Genomic DNA, 22,500 nt, shown 5'->3' with positions numbered 1-22,500 from the left:
TTACTAGACAAGACTTTAACACCCTCCAAGCAATATCCCAACACTTCTCAATATCAAATAATAAGCATATAAAGTAAAACAATTAATGCAAAAGAAGAACAAACCACAAGACGAGATATATTATGGTTCGGCAATTTGCCTACTTCCACACTGCAAGTTCCAAGCTTTACTAGATGTCCAGAGTAACAGATTACAAGTCTCTCAATCCACTCACAAAGAATTGCTCTCTTATAATCTCTCTCTTTCTTGGTTTTGGAAAAGTTAGGTTTCTATAGAAAAAACATATATTTATACTATTTTAGAAAACTTCCGAAAAAGGGCAAATTCGTGCTGAAATAACTCATGAAGCGCGGGTCGCACCCTCGACTAGGCAAAGTGGAGCGCGGGTCGCACTTAAATCACTGGAGGTCAAAACCTCATGAGCACGGGTCGCACCTTGCCCAAGTGAAAACTAAGCGCGGGTCGCGCCCTTCACACCAGATAGAAAAAAAACATCGTTTTCTCTACAATTCTCCACCTCGGTGAGGATTTTAACACATAAAACCGAGCCGAACACATCAAGCAAGAACACATCCATCCAGAAACTCGCAGTCCATCCGCCCCTAAGGGCCATGCCCAAAAAGGGCTCTATCAAGCATGTAGGATTTGGAGCAAGTCCAAACAGTGTTGGAACTTAACTCCGGTGACAACCTTAGTCAGCATATCAGCAGGATTGTCATGGGTGTCCACTTTCTCAAGTGCAACATCACCATCCTCAACGACATCCCGTATAAAGTGATAACGGGCATTAATAGGCTTGGTCCGAGCATGATAAACCTGGTTTTTCGCCAAATGAATAGCACTCTGACTATCACAATGCAAAGCAACATTGTTCTGCTCAATACCCATATTATCCAGAAGACCTCGAAGCCATAATGGCTCTTTTCTTTTGCACCGCCGCTGCCATATACTCGCCCGGTAGTAGATAGAGCAATTGTAGCCTGTAGCATAGACCTCCAACTAACCGGTGCACCATGCATCATAAATACATAACTAGTAGTCGATCGTCGTCTATCTAGATCACCTGCATAATCTGAATCCACATATCCACTGACATAACAAGTGCCTCCACCATAAACTAATCCCACATCCAAGGTACCCGAGGTACCCGTCAAGTACCTTAATACCTATTTCACTACCTCCCAATGTTGCTTCCCAGGATTAGCCATATACTTGCTTACAACACTAACGGCCTGTGAAATGTCTGGGTGTGTGCACACCATAGCATACATCAAATTGCCCACTGCATTAGCATAAGGAACATGTGCCATATGCTTTTGTTCCTCCACCGAACTAGGAGAGAACTTAGCTGAAAGCCTAAAATGCCCAGCCAAAGGCGTAGAAAACGACTTTGCATTCCCCATACCAAAACGCGAAAGGACTTTCTGAAGGTATTTCTTCTGAGATACAACTATCCATCGATTCTGCTTGTCTCTGTCAATCTCCATGCCCAGTATCTTCTTGGCTCCACCTAAGTCTTTCATCTCAAACTCAGAGCTAAGTTGAGATTTCAACTTGTCTATCTCCACCATGTTTTTGGAAGCAATAAGCATGTCATCCACATAAAGTAGGAGATAGATGAAGTCATTACCACGAAGCCTATGAAAGTAAACACAACAATCATACTTACTTCGGGTGTACTCATGTTGCATCATGAACGTGTCAAAGCGCTTGTACCATTGTTAAGGTGATTGCTTTAACCCGTACATTGACCGATTCAATTTGCATACATGATCTTCTTTCTCAGCAACGACAAACCCTTCAGGTTGTCTCATATAGATCTCTTCCTCCAAGTCCCCATGCAAGAAAGCAGTTTTCACATCAAGTTGCTCTAACTCCAAGTCGAAGTGAGCAACTAAACTCAATAATACACGAATAGACGTATGCTTGACCATCGGAGAAAATACCTCATTGTAGTCGACTCCTTCCTTCTGTGAAAAACCCTTTGCTACAATGTTAACTCTTGCCTTGTACCCAGTACTGTCGGACTTAGGAAGGACCTCTTTCTTTCTGAACACCCATTTACTGTCGATAGTCCTTTTGCCCTTTGGCAATAAAACTAGGTCCCATATGTGATTTTTATCAAGAGATTCCATCTCTGCTTGCATAGCTACCAACCAATCTTTGTAATGAGCATCTTTGACAGCTTCCTTGAAGCTATCTGGCTCATCATCTTCGATATTCAGTGCATATGCCACTAAATCCACCTGACCATAGTGTTTCACCGGCTTCTCGTGCCCATACTTGTGTACTTCTTTAACTTGTCTCTTTGGACTAGGGTCAGCCACTACAAGTTGCGGATGCTCTTGCTCTTCTTCTTGTTGCTGTGTGGTTGCATGATTTGGTACCTCATCATGATCTAACCAGTCATCTGCTACATCAGACAACTCAAGCTCAGTAGCTTGAACTTCTATAGACTCACCATTCTGCCCAGGTACTTCCGGTTTACTAAATGATAACACGGAAGTCTCATCAAAGGTAACATCTCTGCTGACTAGGAACTTGTGGTCTTCTAGACACCACAATCTATATCCCTTTACCCCATTTGTGAAGCCTAAGAATATGGCCTTCTTAGCTCTAGGATCTAGTTTGCTTTCTCTCACATGGTAGTAAGCTGTCGATCTAAACACTCGCAAAATACTATAATCAGCTGGGTTACTTGACCACACCTCATAAGGTGTCCTGCAATCTATAGCTGGTACTGATGACCTATTGTACACGTAACACGCCATGGACACTACATCTACCCAATACTCTTTTCCTAGACTGGCATTAGACAACAAACATCTCGCTCTTTCAAGCAAGGTTCTATTCATCATCTTTGCCATTCCATTCTACTGTGGCGTGCCCCTGACAGTAAAGTGTCTGGAAATTCCCTCTTGTGCACAAAACTCTTGGAAAGGTCCATAGGTATACTCAGTACCATTGTCATACCATAATGTCTTTACCTTCCTATCTGTGTGATTCTCAACCCTTGCCTTCCACTTCTTAAATATCTCAAACACTTCATCTTTTGATTTCATCATATACACCCACACATAGCGAGTATGATCATTAATGAATGAAACATAATAGCGGTTACCTCCCTTTGAAGCCACCCTGGAGGGTCCCCAAACATCTGTATGCACATAGTCAAGGATGCCTGTTGTCGTACGTGTGCTTGCTTGACTTGAACTTGACTCTGCATTGCTTCCCATAGACGCAATGCTCACAGAACCCCATACTTGGCTTCTTCAAATTCTTCAAGAACCCTCGCTTGCACAACTCAGACAAACCCTTTTCACTCATATACCCTAAACGCATATGCCATATCTTAGTGTACTTTCGGAATCATTACTACATGCACCCATTGCTACATCGCCTATCACCGCATTACTACCTATCGTAGTATACAAGGTTCCATGTTTTGACCCCTTCATAACAACTAAAGAGCCATTAATAGTATTTAGGACTCCACTTTCGCCCACAAACTTGTGGCCTTTGGAATCCAAGGTACCAAGAAAAATAAGACTTTTCTTTAGCTCAGGAACATGTCTCACATCGGTTAAAGTCCTTATTACACCATCATACATCTTGACCCGTATAGTTCCAATTCCTACCGTCTTACAAGCAACGTCATTACCCATCAAAACGGAACCACCATCAATGCTCTCATAAGAAGTAAACCACTTTCTATTCAGGCACATATGATAGGAACATCCGGAATCAAGAATCCACCTTTCGGTCATATAGTCTTGTGTGGACACACAGAGACTGAACTCATCCTCTTCAGAGCCTGAAGCATAACTTGCCTCAATTTTTGCCTTACCTTTCTTCTGACCATCTCTTTTGTTCTCTTTCTTCGGGTGAGGGCAATTACTTGTGTAATGCCCCTTTTCATTGCAATTGTAGCACTATACATGGTTTAAAGGCTTCTTTGACTTGGACCTAGAATTCTCATTACTTGTAGAATTCTGTTCATACGAATTTCCTCTTGCCACTAACTCCTGACCTGCATCAATGTTATTCTCTACACGTGTCTTCTTCATCAACTCATAAGAAAGAAGTGCACTCTGAACTTCGTCAAGATCGATGACTTCTCTGTTCATAAATGTAGTCATTAGATGTTCATAGCTTTCTGGCAAGGAGAATATCAAACATGCCGCTTGATCTTCATCATCCATCTTCATACCAACATTCAAATAATCCGCTAGACGTCGACAGAACTCACTAACGTGCTCTTGCATAGTTGAACCATCGACCATCATGTACCAATAAAGACACTTCTTAAGGTACATCCTGTTCATCATGCTCTTGGTCATATATATAGACTCTAGTTTGAGCCAAATATCGGCAGCGGTGTTTTTTCCCATCACACTATACATGACCTCATTAGCAAGACATAACCGGATTAATGAAGAAGCCTGAAGATCGAACTCTTCCCAATCATCATTACTCATATTCGCCGCCTTAGATTTAGTCCCCTTTAAAGCCTTGTGCAAACCTTGTTGGATGAGGATGTCCTTTACTTGAGCTTGCCAAATCCCAAAGTTATTCTTCTCATTAAACTTCTCTACTTCAAACCTTGCGTTTGACATCTTGGGAGCCATTTTTCAAGTTACACACAATAACCAAAAAATAATTTCACTTCGGAATTTAATCGAACACCTTGTTTACACAAATTTCGAGCACTAAAATCAAAATCCTAGGTCGTAAACCTACGCTCTGATACCAATTGTTGTGAATATAACACTTGCGAAACAACGTTATCCACTACAATAGATCAATCCTACACAAGGATCAATCCTTCTTATTAGACAAGACTTCAACACCCTCCAAGCAATATCCCAACACTTCTTAATATCAAATAACAAGCATATAAAGTAAAATAATTAATGTAAAAGAAGAACAAACCACAAGATGAGATATATCATGGTTCGGCAATTTGTCTACTTCCACACTGCGAGTTCCAAGCTTTACTAGATGTCCAGAGTAACATATTACAAGTCTTTCAATCCACTCACAAAGAATGAACACTCAACTCACAAAGAATTGCTCTCTTATAATCTCTCTCTTTCTTGGTTTTGGAAAAGTTAGGTTTCTATAGAAAAAAACTATATTTATACAATTTCATAAAACTTCCGAAAAAGGGCAAATTCGTGCTAAAATAACTCATGAGCGCGGGTCGCGGCCTCGACTATGCAAAGTGGAACGCGGGTCGCGCTTAAATCACTGGAGGTTAAAACCTCATGAGTGCAGGTCGCGCCTTGCCCAAGTGAAAACTGAGCGCGGGTCGTGCCCTTCACACCAGATAGAAAAAAAAAACATCGTTTTCTCTACATTACCAAATCTCAAGAACTAGTGATTGTACTTAAGAAGGAGAAAGAAGTTATGTCGTCAAGAGAGAAGTCCTCGATCTTCTTCGGTTTCTTCTTCCTCGACTTTTGAGGAGTTGCCTACGGTGAGCAAAGAAACAAACGAAAGAGCTATCTCCAAGTGTGGCCTCTCACTCACCTGGTGAAATAACGAATCCTACTACGGCTATGATGAAGCAAATGGCTAAGGCGAAATATAAAGGTAAAAAACTTGATGGTTATATTAAAGAGATCTCAGATCAATGTTACTCTTGGTTTAACATATGGTTGTTGCGAATGTGCGTGCTTTTTCTATGATTTTGAGAAAGTACAAATGCACCTTAGGAAGGATCATCTTGTCTTGAGGGATAAACTCATGTTTGGGCGAGGCGATAGAAGGCTCTCTTTGTTGCGTGTACTATACCCAGACCAAGTGGGTTTCTATTCATGAGATTCATGATTGTATGGCTAGTAGCCTAGTGTTTTGTTGTGAGACTTTGATCCCTTTAATGATCATACTCTTAGGGAGTATGTAACTTTTGTTGTTTCATGCTACAGGTAGAGGTAGGGGTCTGCCTAAACAACCAGACGTACTACAGATTCATGTAGTAACCTAGTGAGATTCAATCTTAGTGTAAATTTGGAGATGTCTACACAAGACACTCAACTGATACAAATGTTTTTTTTTTCCTTTTGCTATTAATACAATTACCCATTTTGCCAAAAAAAAAAAAAAAGGTTTCTGCCTGAACCCTAGAAACTTTTCAAAAAAAATCTAAAAAGATAGAGTTTTCGTTCCAAAAATGGCCGGCTTGGTTGGTGGTCGGTTGGTGCCAAGAAATATGGCAGGGTGGAACTTCGTGCTAGCTTTGGATCTTCATTCAGTTGCAGAATTGTGTGACTTGTGAGTGATTGAATTGGGAAGTAGAAATTAGTGATCTAATTTATAGCATTTCTTATGGTTTCCTACTCCTATGATGGGAGAAAGTGCAATGAATTGGAATTATTCAGCAATAAGTTTTGTTCATCCTGCTGTCTGGTCCTCAAATAAGTCACAAACTCATAAGTCAGATTGCTTTGTTGAGAGGACTTTGAGGTTTTGTAGGTTTTTCCGGTGTAATATAATGATTTCATTTCATCAGGATTTGAACTAGTTAATCCTGATATTTTGTTGAGGTGGACTAGTTAATCTTAGTCAACAATCTTATGTTATTGTATTCTTTAATTTGCCAAAAGACATAGACTTTGATTTAAGGACCATATTTACTGGATGCCCTCTCCTGCGGGCTATAGTAGCTTTAATTTCTCTCTCTTTTTCCCCCTCACTAGTTTTGAATTTGAATTTCAAATCAATCTATATATTAAAGCTCCCACAAAGTTATTTTTCTAGCTCTCTTAAAATTCCATGTCATTAACTCCAATTAAAATGGGAATCCTTCTCCTATTATAATGTGAATTCTTTTCCTATTGAAAAAAGAAAAGTCTCAACACTTCTAATTAAAACATAAATCCTTCTCCTATTAAAAATGAGAATCAAACTTCTAAATTAAAACGGGATCCCTCATCCAATTAAAAAATGAGTTTTTAAAATTTAATTAAAATAATTTGTTGAGAAATTAAAACTGGTTTTTAAGACTTGATTAAAACAATTTGTTAGGAAATTAAAACGGGTTAGCGATGAAAACAAGAATCATAATTTGTTAGAAAATTTTTATATGTATAGTTATGATTGTTGAATAAGTTTTTAAAAAAGCCGGTGCGTATGCACGGGTCTACTTTCTAATTTAAATTTAAATCTCAAGCTGAACTACTTCTTTTCTCTTTTAAATTCTAAAGTACTTCACTCTTTTCGAGTCTCACTTGCTAGATCTACTTCAAACTTCCAACTCCGAGCTTCTCTCTCAACTTTTCTCTTTGATTCATTTCGTCTCCACTACCTTCTCCCTCCTCCTCTATTTGTTTCAATACCTAGTATGGCTATAAGAACCCCTCTTCTCATTGGAGAATCCTCGACCTCTAATAACAACAAACTAGATATGCTACAAGAAAAAAATGCACAATTTAAAAATTAAGCGGTCGTCCTAGATTGTTTTAAGGGTTAACCAATATTAACCCCCCCCCCCCAGCAAATTAGGATTTTCCCCCACTAGATGGGAAATTAGGGTCTCCCCCCTAAATACAAAAAAAAAATAAAAAACTCAAATTGGGTTGATCGTGTTTTTTTTGTGTGTATTGGGGGGGGATACTAGTTCACCCTTGTTTTAATGTTGAAGAGGTTATCACTGAGAAATTCACAGTCATGGGCAAGATGTTTGGAGGACATCCGCTAATTCTTATTGACATTGGGGAGGACCTACGTCGCTCATGGCAAACTCAGGGTAAGATTCTCCTTGAGCTCATCTCCAAAGAACACCTCAAATTCAGATTTGAGGAGGAAGCAAATTAAAATATAACCATGTCCTTGAAAATGGTCAGTGGATTATCTCTAAGAAATGGAAACAGGTGGTTGATATAGAAGATTATCATTTTGATACTGTGCAATTCTGGGTCCAAATTTGGGGACTGCTAAGAGAGAGAATCAATAAGGCCAATGTTAAGAAGATTGGTGCTGAACTTGGGACGGTTCTCATTGAAGATTTGTCATGTTCCCCAGATTTCAACAAACCTGTTGCGCGAGTGAGAATAGAAATGGATATCAAGGAGCACTTAACAAAAGACTTGGAGATACATCTAGAAACTAGAGCTATGTTCTATGTTAAATTTCAATATGAAAAGTTGGAGGTGTTATGCTATTTGTGTGGAGTTATTAGGCATGATCACTAGCTACACTTGTAGCATTAGAGCACAATATATACATGATCTGATATGCTTCAATGTAAAGAACATCAAGCCAAATTTCACGAGCATGATCAGCGAGAGCTAACCTTTTCTTCAATGGCATTGCATATAAAGGAAAGAAATCTATTACCATATCGGGGACGCCACAGAAGCCAAGATTTGATGAAATTTTGGCTTCTGGACTTGGTAGCAAAGTATCTCCAGATAGATCACCGATAACAAGCTCAAGACAAGACTCGGAAAACATTATTTGTTCCCGACTCTTCGATCTTTGAGGTGTGACGCACTCTCAACTCCCAAAAACTCATAAACAGTTTAAATATGCGGATAATTAAAAACCAATAACAAATTTCAATTAAACAAAAGTCCTCTTCATTACAAAAATTCACAAATAAGATTAGATTACAAATCTCTTTTCAATAACTCTTTATTTAAAATTACAAATGAGAATACAAATAACATTGTCTCAACTGAAAATCTATATCACCTCAAGGGAAAACAAAACCTATCTTGAAATACAACGCTAACGCAAACCACAAGAAACAACCAACCTTCTTCAACACTAAACCTGTCAAGACTTATTAACTATGTTTATTTAATGAACACACCCGATAAGCAAACATGCAAATCGGGTCAGCATTATAAAAATGCTGGTGTGAGTAGCTCTAAAATATAACATATACTTATACATATACATACACAATCCATAAGGCAGTTAGTTCCTCCCCCGAGGCGCCTTAACTTCCAACAACTAATACGACATTCTTAACTACAATAAGTAAAGCAGGTAGTTCCTCCACTGAGGCGCCTTAACTTCCCACTAACTACACAACAAACCATACGCATAATAAAAAGGCATTTAGTTCCTCCATGAGGCGCTTTAGGTTCTAACTAAACTAATAACTAGCCAAACATATTCTATACTTACCGCATTTCATGCTCAATTACAGAGTGGGTCGTCTCTGCACAAGTAATTAGTTTGACCCACCCTTCTCGCAAAACCATATACAATCATCTATCTAAAGATATATCATTAATCAACATATTACCATAATTATATTAATTAAGGCTTTCTTTGTGTGTTCCTAAAATCACGTCGTATCTATGTTTTACCTAGTTTCCCTGGCTACCACAATCGCTTCCCAACGCCGAACATGTACATCTACATGTCTCCCCGGCCTCACATAATGAACCACTCCGTGCGTAACTACCCTGAGCGGGATGTCGCACACCAGGTAACCTTCACACGAAAGTCATTATGTAAGTACTGCCATTATACGGCATAAAATATCGCGCATCTTGTTCTAATTTTGCGAACGGAATAATCAAGCCATTATTTGGCTATGCCAGAAGGGCCATTCAGATTCACCGAAACGCCAGAAGGGCCAATCACATTACTTACACCAGAAGGGCCAATCACATTCACTACAACATAAATGGCATTTCCCATCACTTAAAAAGTGATGTCAAAAGTATAAGACATCACTTTTGAGAGTGATGTGAATGGTGGCGACGTGAAAAGTCAGGGTTTTCCACATCACTTTTTAAACGATGTCCACAAGTGATGTTACTTCACATCACTTTTTAATTGATGTCCACAAGTGATATTATAACTTTGCATCACTTTTTAATCGATGTCCACAAGTGATGTTATAACGTTTAACATCACTTTCCATTCAGATTTCAAATTACTTGTAAAGTGATGTAAAATAACTCTATAAATCACTTTAAAAGTGATGTCCCATTTATCAAAAGAATAAAAATAAATTAATAAAAAAAATATAATAATAAAAAAAAACAAAATTAGCAATATCATCTCAATATAATACCATTTTCCTGGTCACTTATCATCAAATAAAAATGAAATTATCTTCAAAATCACATTTAAACAATTATGAGGTAAACCTTGAAATAACCGAATCCAAATAACCACAAGTAAACCTTAAAAATGAAAGTCATAAACATAAGTGTGTAGTCAATAGAGTGTCAAAATCATAATAAGAACATATCACATGATGTGCCCTAAAAGTACGATGGGAAAACCCCAACTTGATAATTAACACCTTATAACTTGTCCTCAATTCGGAGAGAGGTGTCATTTGCTCCTTCAAGCCCTTTCCTCCTACTTAATCTCGACACAAAGAGTCACTGCAAAAACCTCAAAGGATCGAGGACATCATGTCCCATTGATCAAACACATCTTGAAGGAAGGCACGTCCGGATGTTGCAGCTCTAAGTTGACCGGAGAACCCAAATTACTCAATGACCGGGCAAGTACACTTTGATGTTATATAATGGAGTACTGGCCTCTACATCTTCTCAAAGACATGCCCACGTTTCTTATTCAAAACACCATAAATGCCACCAAGTGCACGCTCGCCGGGGCTGGATCTCGACCATGTAAACAAAGGCTCCAATTAATCTGGAAGCATAGATGACTCTCCTTTAATTTGGAATAGCGACCACCACCTCGTGGAATCGTCTAGAGCCTCAAGGAAGGATAGTACACTTAGCTTTGACCAAATAAAAAGTTATATCGGCGTATCTTTTAATAAACAGTTCAAAAGACCCAAGGCAATGCAGGGTGTCGAGCTATCGAAAACATTTAAAAAAAAAAAAAAAAAAAAAAAAAAAAAAAAAAAAAATTTGGTCCAAAAAACGCGCAATAAACGGACGGACAAAAGAATTGCGAAATGAAAAATAATTGATATCCACAATAAAATCTAATTGCAGTCAATACTCCTCGACTCGAAGACCAAAGATTGCTCGTTATTTACATTTACTTGGGTCAATTCCTGAGACAAATCTAATGCAAAGACCTAAAAAAAAAGATTGGTATCTTAGTCCAAACTTAATTATTCAATAAGGAAATTCCCGGTTAATGAAAAAGAATAGTACAATATTCTCACATAGGTAAATGCTTCTACTTGTTGTTAAAAGGAGGACTGCAACAACTCCAACGGATCCTCGAGTCATCAAAAAAAAAAAAAAAAAAGTATCCGGTCACGGGTCCTTCTGGGTCCCTACACTAACTAGAGTCAAGTTGGGCAACAAGCTCCCAACAATCCAAAACCATGTGTCCTCACATTTGGTCGATCCACAACAATAGTGAATAAATAAAACCTAGTAGCACATAGACACATGCCATACTTCTTGAAATTAACCTTCCAACTCACCCCGTGTGCATTTTGGGAAGTCATATTAAAATTTTAAACGCGTTGAGGAATTTGAATTTAACAATCCTACCTCGAGGCAAGTATGAGGCCAATCGTTGTTCTAAAGGAAGTGTCTCAATCAACGGCAAGAAACGCTCCTCCCGGAATAGCCACAAAGTTGCAATTATCTCGCTAGCCACACCCTAAGGAGACTATACAACACAACACCTACAAATTGTTGCGGACATAGATCGGTCCCTCATTCAGCAAAGAACACAAGGTTGAAAGACTTCCATATGATTTCAAGTGGATTTGTTAGCCACTTTGCCATCTTTTTCTTCACAAGTTCCTCACCTTCAACATATTCTCCAAGTTCGGGGCTTTTTCATCAACCTTAACGACATTTTCGTCAGATCCCACACGGTTTTAATGATTTGAGACCAAAGAACATAAGAAGAGTTGCGAAAGCATATTCACCAAGAGGTAAAGTTATCTCAAACTGCGGCAGAACCGAATGAAATATATATTCTTCCAATTAATTACCGGACAAGATAGTCATAAGCTTTGAGAAGCTTTCATATTCTTAACAAGATAGCCCTTTCTCATTTGCGATAGCTAACAATGCACAATAAAAATGTCTTGGCCCCGATTTCAGAAACAAAAATCAATGTGAATGCGGGTGTGAAAACTCGACTTTGCAATTGCTTCTAAGATTGTGAAGGACTCCTTTTGCAAAAGCAATCGGTGAAAATCTTTGGAGCATATCCAAGTAATACAATAACTATGGAAACAAAATATGGAACTTGTATTAGTGCTTAATTGAAGGAAGAAGGCTCGATTGGTCGGTTTGAAGTTGGAGGTCGGATTGAAATCGGATGAAGAGCATAACCAGTTTTTCGGTTTGTTTTGGGTTGGGCTATTTTTTGGTGCAAGAAAAGAGTCAAGAGGTTTTTATTTTCTATTTTTGTTTAAGGGTAGCTAGTCTAGCAAGCCAAGCATCGATGTTTCATTTCTGTTTAGCCTAATTTTTTTTACATGGTCTTTTTCTAACTAATTAATTTAATTAAGAAGAGATATGTTAATAATAACATTTTTGGAAGTCACATTATAAGTGATTTTGAAAACTTGGCAAAGTCACTTTTAAAGTGATGTTGAATACATAGATATTACATCATTTTATAAGTGACATGGTGAGTGACAACACCTTTAAAGTGATGTTGAACACATAGATATTACATCACTTTATAAGTGACACAGCTAATGGCGTAAAAAAGTGTTATTACATCATTTATCATTTGACATCACTTATTAAAATGATGTTGTATAACTCTATTACATCAGTTTCTAAAATAAGTGATGATATTAAAAAATGTGATAATTATTACATCACATGCTAAGAAAAGTGATGTCATAGTTTTTAGATGACATCACTCACTGAAAGTGATGTAAAATTAGTGATGTCATATGTTATATTTGTTGTAGTAGATGATTACTTACCGGGGCCATTCAGATTCATCAAACGCCAAAAGGCCAATCACATCACATACCATCACTAGGGCCAAATCACATGAGTTATGGTAGCTTGGGTTCTAGGATTTTTGTTCGTAATTTATTCGGTGTCATACATTTATATCCCAGAATAATTCTTATTCTATCTCATGCCAGTATACTTAATTGTATTGAAGCTCAACGTTTCTCGTTATAATACAACCCCCATTATCACGTGCTAATACTATTCATTGCACGATATCCAAATATCTCTATATCAAATCTCGAAACTTATTATTTCACATGCCCATTATATATTGCACTACACCATATGGAATCAAGCCTTCATACATACTACAATTCATTTAAGTAGTAACTCATAATAATAATCAATCATGTAATGTATTCGTTCCATATATTTATGTGAACTCAATACACCATCAAAGCCTAATACTAAAGTCCATGAATCTAAGTCTGTATATAATTTAATTCTCATAAAAACATATATATCTAAGTCTTATAAGAATTCTCTTCTAATTACGTGCCAATATTAATATAATTTACACACTACTCACACCAAATCTTAATTAGATAATAACAAACAAAGTTATACAATTTTCGACAATATTTTATTACTATATTTGTCCATATTCTTAAATATGTGAAAATCTGGAAAAATCAACATTCTACAGTCAACGGTCAATGGTCAAGAGTCAACGGTCAAAGTCAAAGTCAACATGTCATTGTCAAAGTCAAACTGTCGTTTCCATGTTCAACAGGTTCAGGGTCATAGCCCTGGTTCATGGCTAAAGTCAAGGTGCATGGATCATGGGCTCATGACTAAGGTAATGGTTCGGACCCAACTAGCCAAGCCCAAACCCAAACCCAAACCTTAGAACCCAAAAGTCTAAATATTTAAAGACCCAATTTGGATCTATGTTAAGTCCTATGGACTTGCCCCAAATAATTAAACTAAACTGGCCCAACAACTTAAACTAAACCGGGCCCAAACAAAACAATCTAATTTCCGGCCCAAAGAAAACAAATGAAATGTTGGCCCAAACAACTTAAACAAAACCAGCCCAACCGAAACAAAATAACATCGGGCCCAAAGAAACCAACCCAAGCCCAAACCCAACTGACCAAACAGGTCGTCTTCTCCCTCCAGCAGCTCTCTCCTCCACCACTTCCAGCCACCATCCACCACTCACCGGCACTCCAACCCAAACCGAACCAACTCGGTTATGCAACCCCATAAAAACCCAACATTTCGATACCCTCCAACTCGATTCCCCTCACCTCCACCAGCGCACTAGCGCACCAGCGCCACTTCCACCACCAGCCACCACCTTATTTCTCCTCCTCCTCCAATTTTATCATATCGGTTTGACTCCTCCTGAAAAACCCAAACTGTCGATGCCACCCAATTGAAATTCCATCACTCCTCCAACATCGAGTTTTGACGCCATTAATGGAACTCCAAGCTTCAACAGCACCTTACTACCCATCGAAACAGTTGGGTTTTGATCCCCAGCAAAACCCAACACTATACTATACAAAAAACTTGATTCCTTACCTCATTCACCACGTACAGAAAACTCGACCTCCATTGACGAGTCTTCAAGCTTTTTGTCAAAGCTTCAACAGAATGTATCAACCCCCCACAGTATCACAGTATTTCAATTCAAAAATTTACAAGACACATTTATAGGACAAAGGAGGAGGTTCGGGCCTCCATTAACGACTTCTTCAAGTCTTCCGACAACACCCACCCAACCATCAAACATATAACCCCCGACATATAGGAAAAACAGAAACTGAGCGAGAACAAAACTATGACAGTAAATGTTTTATTCTAAAACTCTAGTTTTTATGAAAAAGAAAAACATAATTACCCACCTTAATTAACAGCTCGACAAATTCCTTCTAGTCCGAATCGTCGCGTTCCAACGCTCTAGCCAACGAGCTTTTATCTCCGCCTCCATTTTTTTTTATTTATTTATTTATTTTTATCTCTAAACCCTATTCTCTAGAAAAATATGAATATATACTTGGGTTCGAAACTTAAGCCCAATACAGACTCGGGCCCAAAAATCAGGCCCACATATCCCAAATCCAATCTAGTGAATTTTAAATAAATAATTAAATTAATTAATTAATAAATAAATACTTATTTTAAATACGGGCATTATAAACCGGTTAACAACACGTTCAGAAACATAAACAGTATCGGTTGAAAAATAGAGCAGTTTAGATGATTGTGGACCTGGTTCTTAACACACATGGATCTGGAACTGCAGTTGGACACAGATATGAGGGCCCATGTATGAGTGGGCCAAGCAGACAGGTAACATCAGGTTCAGGGTTAGGATCTAACACTAGGCCACATAATAGGAACACAAATATGGCCCAAACAAAGACTAACCTTTCTAAGGTGGGCATCAAAACAGTTACCTTCAGAGTTGCTCTGTTAAGCCCATCTAGTTACTTCTTTCTCCAATAGTGATCCGGATTCTCAAGGAAACACCAGATTGATACCATATTCCCCAACTCATGCTTCTTTGGAAACATAACACCACTTAACCTCATTCACTACTTGCGTTGGAACTCATGGGAAGCAAAGTGAAACGGATTCCTTGGTTGATCAGACCACACACTGTCAACACGTAGTTCTAATAAAAAAGCATGGAAAAGCTTACAAACAATTGGTTGCAAGAAACTCGAGGAAAACCCGTAGGCCTATCTCACAGTCTGCCCCCTATACAAGACCAGTTAACTCAAACACTAAAGTGGGATTTTCTTTGGATAAACCTGATCACAATAATAAGAGGAACGCTGCTTCAAATTCTTCAGATATATGGCTGACAGATTTGATGATGAGGAACTACTGCTGGGAAGGAGTGAGAAATACAAAGAATAGATCTAAAATAACAAAGATCTATGCTGAAGAAATGAGGAGGAAAGGAAAGAGCCACAAACTCATTCCTAGAAATGCACCAATCATCTCCATCTCTAGTGATTCTAATGAAGGGAATGGAAAAGTTAGAAATGCCCTATAGTTCCATATCAACACCAACAATGGCATAACAATGCTCTGGAACTGGCAGATTCTACTTCTGAAGATAGTATTACACGGCCTCCTCCCCTAGATTATGACGACTCTTTTGTTCAATCATCTGTGACACGAATGTTAGAGTTTGGGGAACAAGTGGCTAGGAATGAAAGACTATGGCAACAAGAACTTAATTAGTAGGTTGGATTATCAAAGCTCTGATTAAGGTCAAGTGGTTATCATGGTTCAAACACAAACGGTTCTGGCTCACAAGGTTCAGTTGAAAGGTTCGCGATGGCTGTCCCAACACAGCCGCCTTCGTCTCCATGATGATACACAACTAGAATTGTCGAGGGATCGGTACCACCAAGATAATTCAACAACTAAAAGACATAATTGGGAAGTACGATATTGATGTTATGTGTTTCTTAGAAACAAAGGCTAGTAGTGATAGTATTAGTTGCTTAAATAGAGCTATTAAGTTTACTGGTTGCTTTGTTGTTCCGGTCATGGGGTTTAGTGGTGGTCTGGCTATCCTTTGGAAGGATGGAGTGGACCTGGAAATCTTTTGGGCTTTTCAGAACAAATTGACATATAAATTTTCTAACTACTTTTCTTCATAAGTATGGGTTTTTTCTGTTTGTGTACGGTAACCTTGTTTCTCACCAATGTCTCAAAGTTTGGGATGAATTGCATGATTTTGCTCCCTTGGTTCCAGGTCATTGTGCATGTTTGGAGATTTTAATGCTATAACTTATCTTACTGAAAAGATTGGTGGTAGAAGTAGATTTACTAAAAACATGATAGAGTTTAATGAGTTGATTAGTGATTTAGGTATTGTGGATTTGGGTTATAAGGGCCCCAAATTCACTTTGAGTAATAACAGAAAACCTAATTACCATATTCTTGAAAGGCTAGCTAGATCGTGTTTTAGCCAATCCAGATTGGTTGACTTTTTTCCTTATGTTCATGTTAGAACAATGGCCCATGTCACTTCTGATCATCTGTCTCTTATAAATCTTAGTTGTAGAGAAGAGAAGCTCCTTAGGCCTTTTAAGTTTTTTGATATGTGGTTGCATGATAATACTTGTAAACATGTTATTGATGCTGCTTGGAACTGATGTAGAACATAGAGTCTATGATTATTGTCTAATTGTTTTTAGTAATCCAAATTTACTAAAAACAAGTTAATTATTTTCTCTTTTATTATTTAAGTACAATTTAGAAGTGTCTAGAAGTCTAGTTTATGAGTTCTAATAGTCTTAGAAGGTTCATATTATGATTTAGATAGATTAGGAAAGTGTTTTTTTTTATTGTTTCAGTAGGTTTCTAAGATGATTTGATGGAGTTCTCTATATAAAGAGCTCCATAGACGAAAGTTGTAATCAACTCTTCAATATTATCAATAAACTTATGTTTTAATTTATCTCTTTTGTGTTCTAATGAACAATTTATATCACTTCCGCTACGTCAATTGGTATCAGATTCTAACGGTGTTTTAGGGTTGATATCCAGTTTGAAGTTGAAGAATGTTCCTAGGACGTAATAAATACTAGTATCCTTGGATTGAAGATTTTTATTGAATGATTTGTGTCTCACCACCCATAGTGTTAATACAATCTTTCCTCATTGAAGATCACAACAATAAGGCAAAGGTAGGAATTTTCAATCAATTCCAACACACCAACTATAGTGCAACCTCCACATCTTTAGGTTTGATTTTTGCCATCCACATTTTTCACCTTCCACCCCCCATCACCCTACCACCAACGATCTTTACCCACCATTGTTTTCATTAAACCACCACCACCACCCAAAAAACAAAGGTACTGAAAAATAGACTAGAAACAATGCCATCTTGCTGAGCTTCTACATATCGCAATACTGGGATTTAGATTGTGTGTTATATATCATTACGAAGCTTATGGAATCTACTTTCCAAAGCAACTGACAATTTCTCGTTTGGAATTTTCTAGAGATAAATACTTTAATGTTCATCCAGCCTATCAGATTTTAACAAAATTCCGAATTTTGAAGAAAAACAAATGTATGAAAATTTCTCACTTAAATCCACAACAACTTCATGCTCAGATTTGTGCTATCAAAACATAAATATGTGAGTTACAAAACGATCTTCTAGATATTGATTTTGAGTATTATAAATCTCCTCACCATGATTACTATGCTCGTTTATGGCATGGAAAAGACTGTCTTGATTGTTCTTACAAGTTGTCTCGTTTACAAGCTGCTCATAAAAAATATTTTTAAGCACTTCAAGATTATGAATTTCATTGTCAAGAAAGTATTAGACAACAACAAATTTATGCACAAATAATTGCTAAAGAACAGATGTATGTACAAAGAGTTGCTGAAGAACAAATGTATGTTCAACAGATTGTCAAGAGAATTATTGTAGATTCCAAAAAAAAAAAAAAAAGACGTCGACAAGAGGAACAAAGACAATGGCTTTCTGACATGAGTAAAAGAGTGATTTTTGAAAGTCCTTATATTAGACAATGGCTCTCTAACATGATCTGATTCGCCAAACAGGGGGAGCACAGGGTATGTCGCCTCAATAAGTCCTTATATAGACTCGAGCAAGCTTGTCGGCAATGGTTTTCCAAACTCTGTATCACCCTTATCACCGCAAGGTTCACTCAGTCCAAATTTGTTTATTCTCTATTCACTAATATCTATGGCTCTAATAAATCAATGACGATCCTTGCCTGTGAACTTCAATGGTTGAAGTATCTTCTGAATGACTTATAAGGCATATCTCACTCATCTTTAATGACCATGTTCTGCGACAATCAAGCATCCCTTCATATCTCTCAAAATCTGATTTTCCATGAAAGAACGAAGCATATCGAATTGGACTATCATTTTCTACGCGAAAAGATACAAGCCAAATTATTATCTTAGCTCCTAACTTCATTCCATCCTCAAATCAGGTTGCTAGCACATTCACTAAACCTCTCAGCAAGGACGCCTTCCTAAGATTAATTCACAAGTTGGGTGTTCTTGACATTCACTCTCCAACTTGAAGGGGAGTGATAGAAGTAATGGGGCGCACGCCATTACCTTCAGTGTCTCCCTTACAATGGACTGTACCCACCGTTTGTACAGATTGTTTATGGATTTCTTCCCGCCTAACATAGTAACACTCACGTGTATAGTAACAATATATATGGATTGACATCAATCCCATAGATTTAGGAATCACTTAGAATTATGGGTGTGCACGGATCGGGTTTGAGTCTAAATCGAAAACTGAATAGACCCTATCAGTTTATATTTTTATGGAACTGAACCGAACCGGCTGTGTTATACTAACCAAACCGAACCGAACTAATTTTCAGTTGAACCGATACCTGAACCAAACCGATTGGGTTACGATTTATCCGATGTTAACCGACCCGAACCGACCAGTTTTTACATATTTTTAAATTAAATCAATTAAATATATATATTATATATAGAGGGTCGGGTTTGGGACTAAACCACCGACCGAACTGACTTTATCGGTTTACAAATATATTTAACTAAACCAAACCGACTCATAAACATAACCGACCCAAAACCGACCGGTTCGGTTCGGCCGATTTTGTCGGTTAGGCCGGTTTTATGCACACCCTTAATTAGAGTGATTCTCTCACTTGTAAACTCTATATATATCATTGTGTAATCTGTAGAAATTAATCAAGTAAATATTTCATATCAATATCTATTCTCATCTTATCAAAATCCCACGTTTAGTGAAAGAATCTCCACATTCTATGCCTTTTTTTTTTTTTTCTTCTTCTTCTCTTAGTTAAATTTTTTGATATTGCACTTCTCTCATTTATTCTCGCTCTCACTTATTCTATTTCACCAATTTCAAATTTAACCATTTGTCTATTTCACTCTTTGAGTTCTTAACGGTTAATCATCTCATACTCATAGTTCTTTTTTTTGTATATGTGAAACTTGAATTATTATTTTTTGAATATGAATCTATTTTCTTATTTACTTATAGTTTTGATGTTCATTTGGTTATGTTCTCGTCGTTTTCCTTTGATTTGCGACTTGATATTTGGCTCTTAATTTATAATAAAAATTGTGTGTGTGTGTGTTTTTTTTTCTATTGTATTTCTTTGCAATATACCCTGAATTTTTTGAGTGGTGATTATAGACGGGATTTAGGAAAAAAAGGCCTCGTTTTTTTAACGTTTCTTTGCAATATAATGCCACATTTTAGTGATTATAGAAGTTAGGAAAAACATAGAAGACAAACATAACTTTAAGAACTTAACTCTTAGTTGAATTCATACTGTGGCGTTTGGAATCAAAACTATAGCAAAAACTACAACGTAACAGCCATTTCAAACTATAGCAGAAGCGATCAAGAGAATGGAGGAACCTCCCCGATTTTGTATGAATGTGTTAGAATCCATATTTCATTTGGTTCCTGCTTTTGATTATGTTAAATTCAAACATGTTTATAAGGAGACTAATAAGGCTGCTGATTACTTAGTCTCCCTGTACTTGAATGAATGTAACAGTTCTAGTTATGTGTTGATGTTCTATCCTCCTTTTGATGAAAAACTTAACACAATTGTAATGGAGGATGGACTAGGTACTGTGTATCAGAGATTTATTAATGAAAGCTAGGGATGCTGTAATCCCACTTAACCGTAAAAAAAAAAAAATAATAATAATAAAAAAAAAAACATTTCAAACAATTTCCTATCAAAAGAATGAAACCAAAACTTTTGGATCTTGTGAACTTCTCAAAACCATTTTGTAATGGTCAAGATTAAGGGTGCCACTTTTTATCCAAATTTTGATTTTTTTGAATTTCAGTCTGAATTTTTTTCGGATTTGGCATCAATATTACTCGTCTGATTTCCGAAAATCCGATTACTGAAAATTTGATTTAAATTTGGATTGGCTTCGGATGATTTATGAAATTTTGATTTTTTTATCCGAATCCGCCAAAGCATATATGATCCGATTTTGCCAAATTATACCCAATTTTATTGAATTATTATTTGGAATTACATACAATATATCTAAAATTATAATGTAATTAGAATTGTTTTAATGTAACCCCATTTTTTTGCTCATTTACAATCGATTAACTTGTATTAATTAATCAATATATAGTACAATCAAACTAAAAACCCTAGAATTAGTATTTATTGTATAAGTTATAAAATAGATTTAATATTAAAATATTTGAATTTTCAATCATTTCTAATTTTTATCCCAATTATCCGATTTTTCATTTGAATTGTCTGATTTCGGAATTTCCCAATTTTTTCCGAATTCTGATTTTCATCCGATTTCCGAAACTTCAGGAAAAAAAATGGGATCGATTCGGATTGGATTCGGCGCAACATATCACCGAAACACACCCCTAGTCTAGTCAGGATTGTCTTGGTACTCTAAATTTTCTGGTTACAAGCTAAGCCTAATGCCACATGTTCAAAATACGAAAGAAAAACAATATAGCAAGGAGGTCTTAACTGTTACAGTGTTAAATTTTACGTACCTGCTGAAGCGGCACCTACTATGTCACTGTTGGAGTCTCGGGTATGAAGAACCAACTTTCTAGTGTAATTGCGAATCGAGTAGTAATCATAGAGCGCCATAGATATGCAGCTTTGGCTCATCTTTCCTACCCATGTATCCAAATTCAGAATCACCCCTACATCTACACTTGACATCTCACTAGTTATACTTTTGATTGCACACGCTAATACTAACACAAAGATAATAGAAGAAGAAAGTGAAGGATAGTCTGTTATCTTCTTCATTGGAACAGAAGATGTTGGTCGTCAATGCTTTAGCTTGATAAAGGTTTGTTCATACGTGTAGAGCCCTTCTCCCTGTGAGGAGTGAATTAATTCATAAGTTTCTAGTACTTACTAGAAATTAATGGGTGGCAGGCAATCATCTAGACATTAATGTGTGGCAGTCCAAGTTTCTCCGAGTCAACAATTCAATGGTGTTTGATTATAGATTGTTGGAATATTGTCCTCGAGTTTCTCCAAGTCAACAGTTCAATGGTGTTTGATCATAGATTGCTGGAATATTGTCCTCGAGCGAGTTTAATCTCCATTCTGATACGTAAACAAAAGAACTAACCATCGACTTAGTGGTCCAACTTGTCCACTTTTTTGGATTTGGTGATTGATTTTCATTTACTTTCAATTTGGTGATTCTGTCCTTTAGAATTTAACAGGCGTCAATTGTTTTCTTAAGTGGCATTGATATTATATTTCAACCAATTTGAAATAATAAGGTGTGAAGCCAACTAAGATCCTATTTATTTATTGTCAATAAATATTTATCAGTGAAAAAAAGTTTTTTGAAAAAATAAATATATTTAGTCTCCATTTTCCTAAAAAAATAGTTTTTCACCCAAAACAAAAACATGTTTTTAGGATAAATAACACAAAAACTTGTAACTGTTTTTTTAGGGTTTTTCACTTTGGTGGCTTAAGACAAATGAACTGCCACGATGTTTTAGTACTAAATGCTGAAATATGTCAAGAAATATCGTGGGAAATCTATTGGTTTGATAAAATAGTTTTTCAAGAAAAATCACAAC

At 37.0% G+C, this 22,500-nt stretch overlaps 1 long non-coding RNA gene across 1 annotated transcript; it reads right to left on the bottom strand.

The window, feature by feature from the left end:
- Positions 1–14,224: 14,224 nt before the first annotated feature.
- LOC147509573 (uncharacterized) lies at positions 14,225–21,970 on the bottom strand. Its single transcript, XR_015218524.1, has 2 exons — positions 21,439–21,970; positions 14,225–18,150 (listed from the first exon to the last, which is right to left on the bottom strand). It is a non-coding gene; the product is annotated as an uncharacterized LOC147509573 (long non-coding RNA).
- Positions 21,971–22,500: the final 530 nt, after the last annotated feature.

The sequence above is a fragment of the Coptis chinensis genome, chromosome 3, assembly GCF_015680905.1.
Source record: "Coptis chinensis isolate HL-2020 chromosome 3, ASM1568090v1, whole genome shotgun sequence".
NCBI classification, from domain to species: domain Eukaryota; kingdom Viridiplantae; phylum Streptophyta; class Magnoliopsida; order Ranunculales; family Ranunculaceae; genus Coptis; species Coptis chinensis.
Note: the sequence above shows the minus strand (reverse complement) of the source record. Positions and strands in the feature narration are given on the sequence as shown.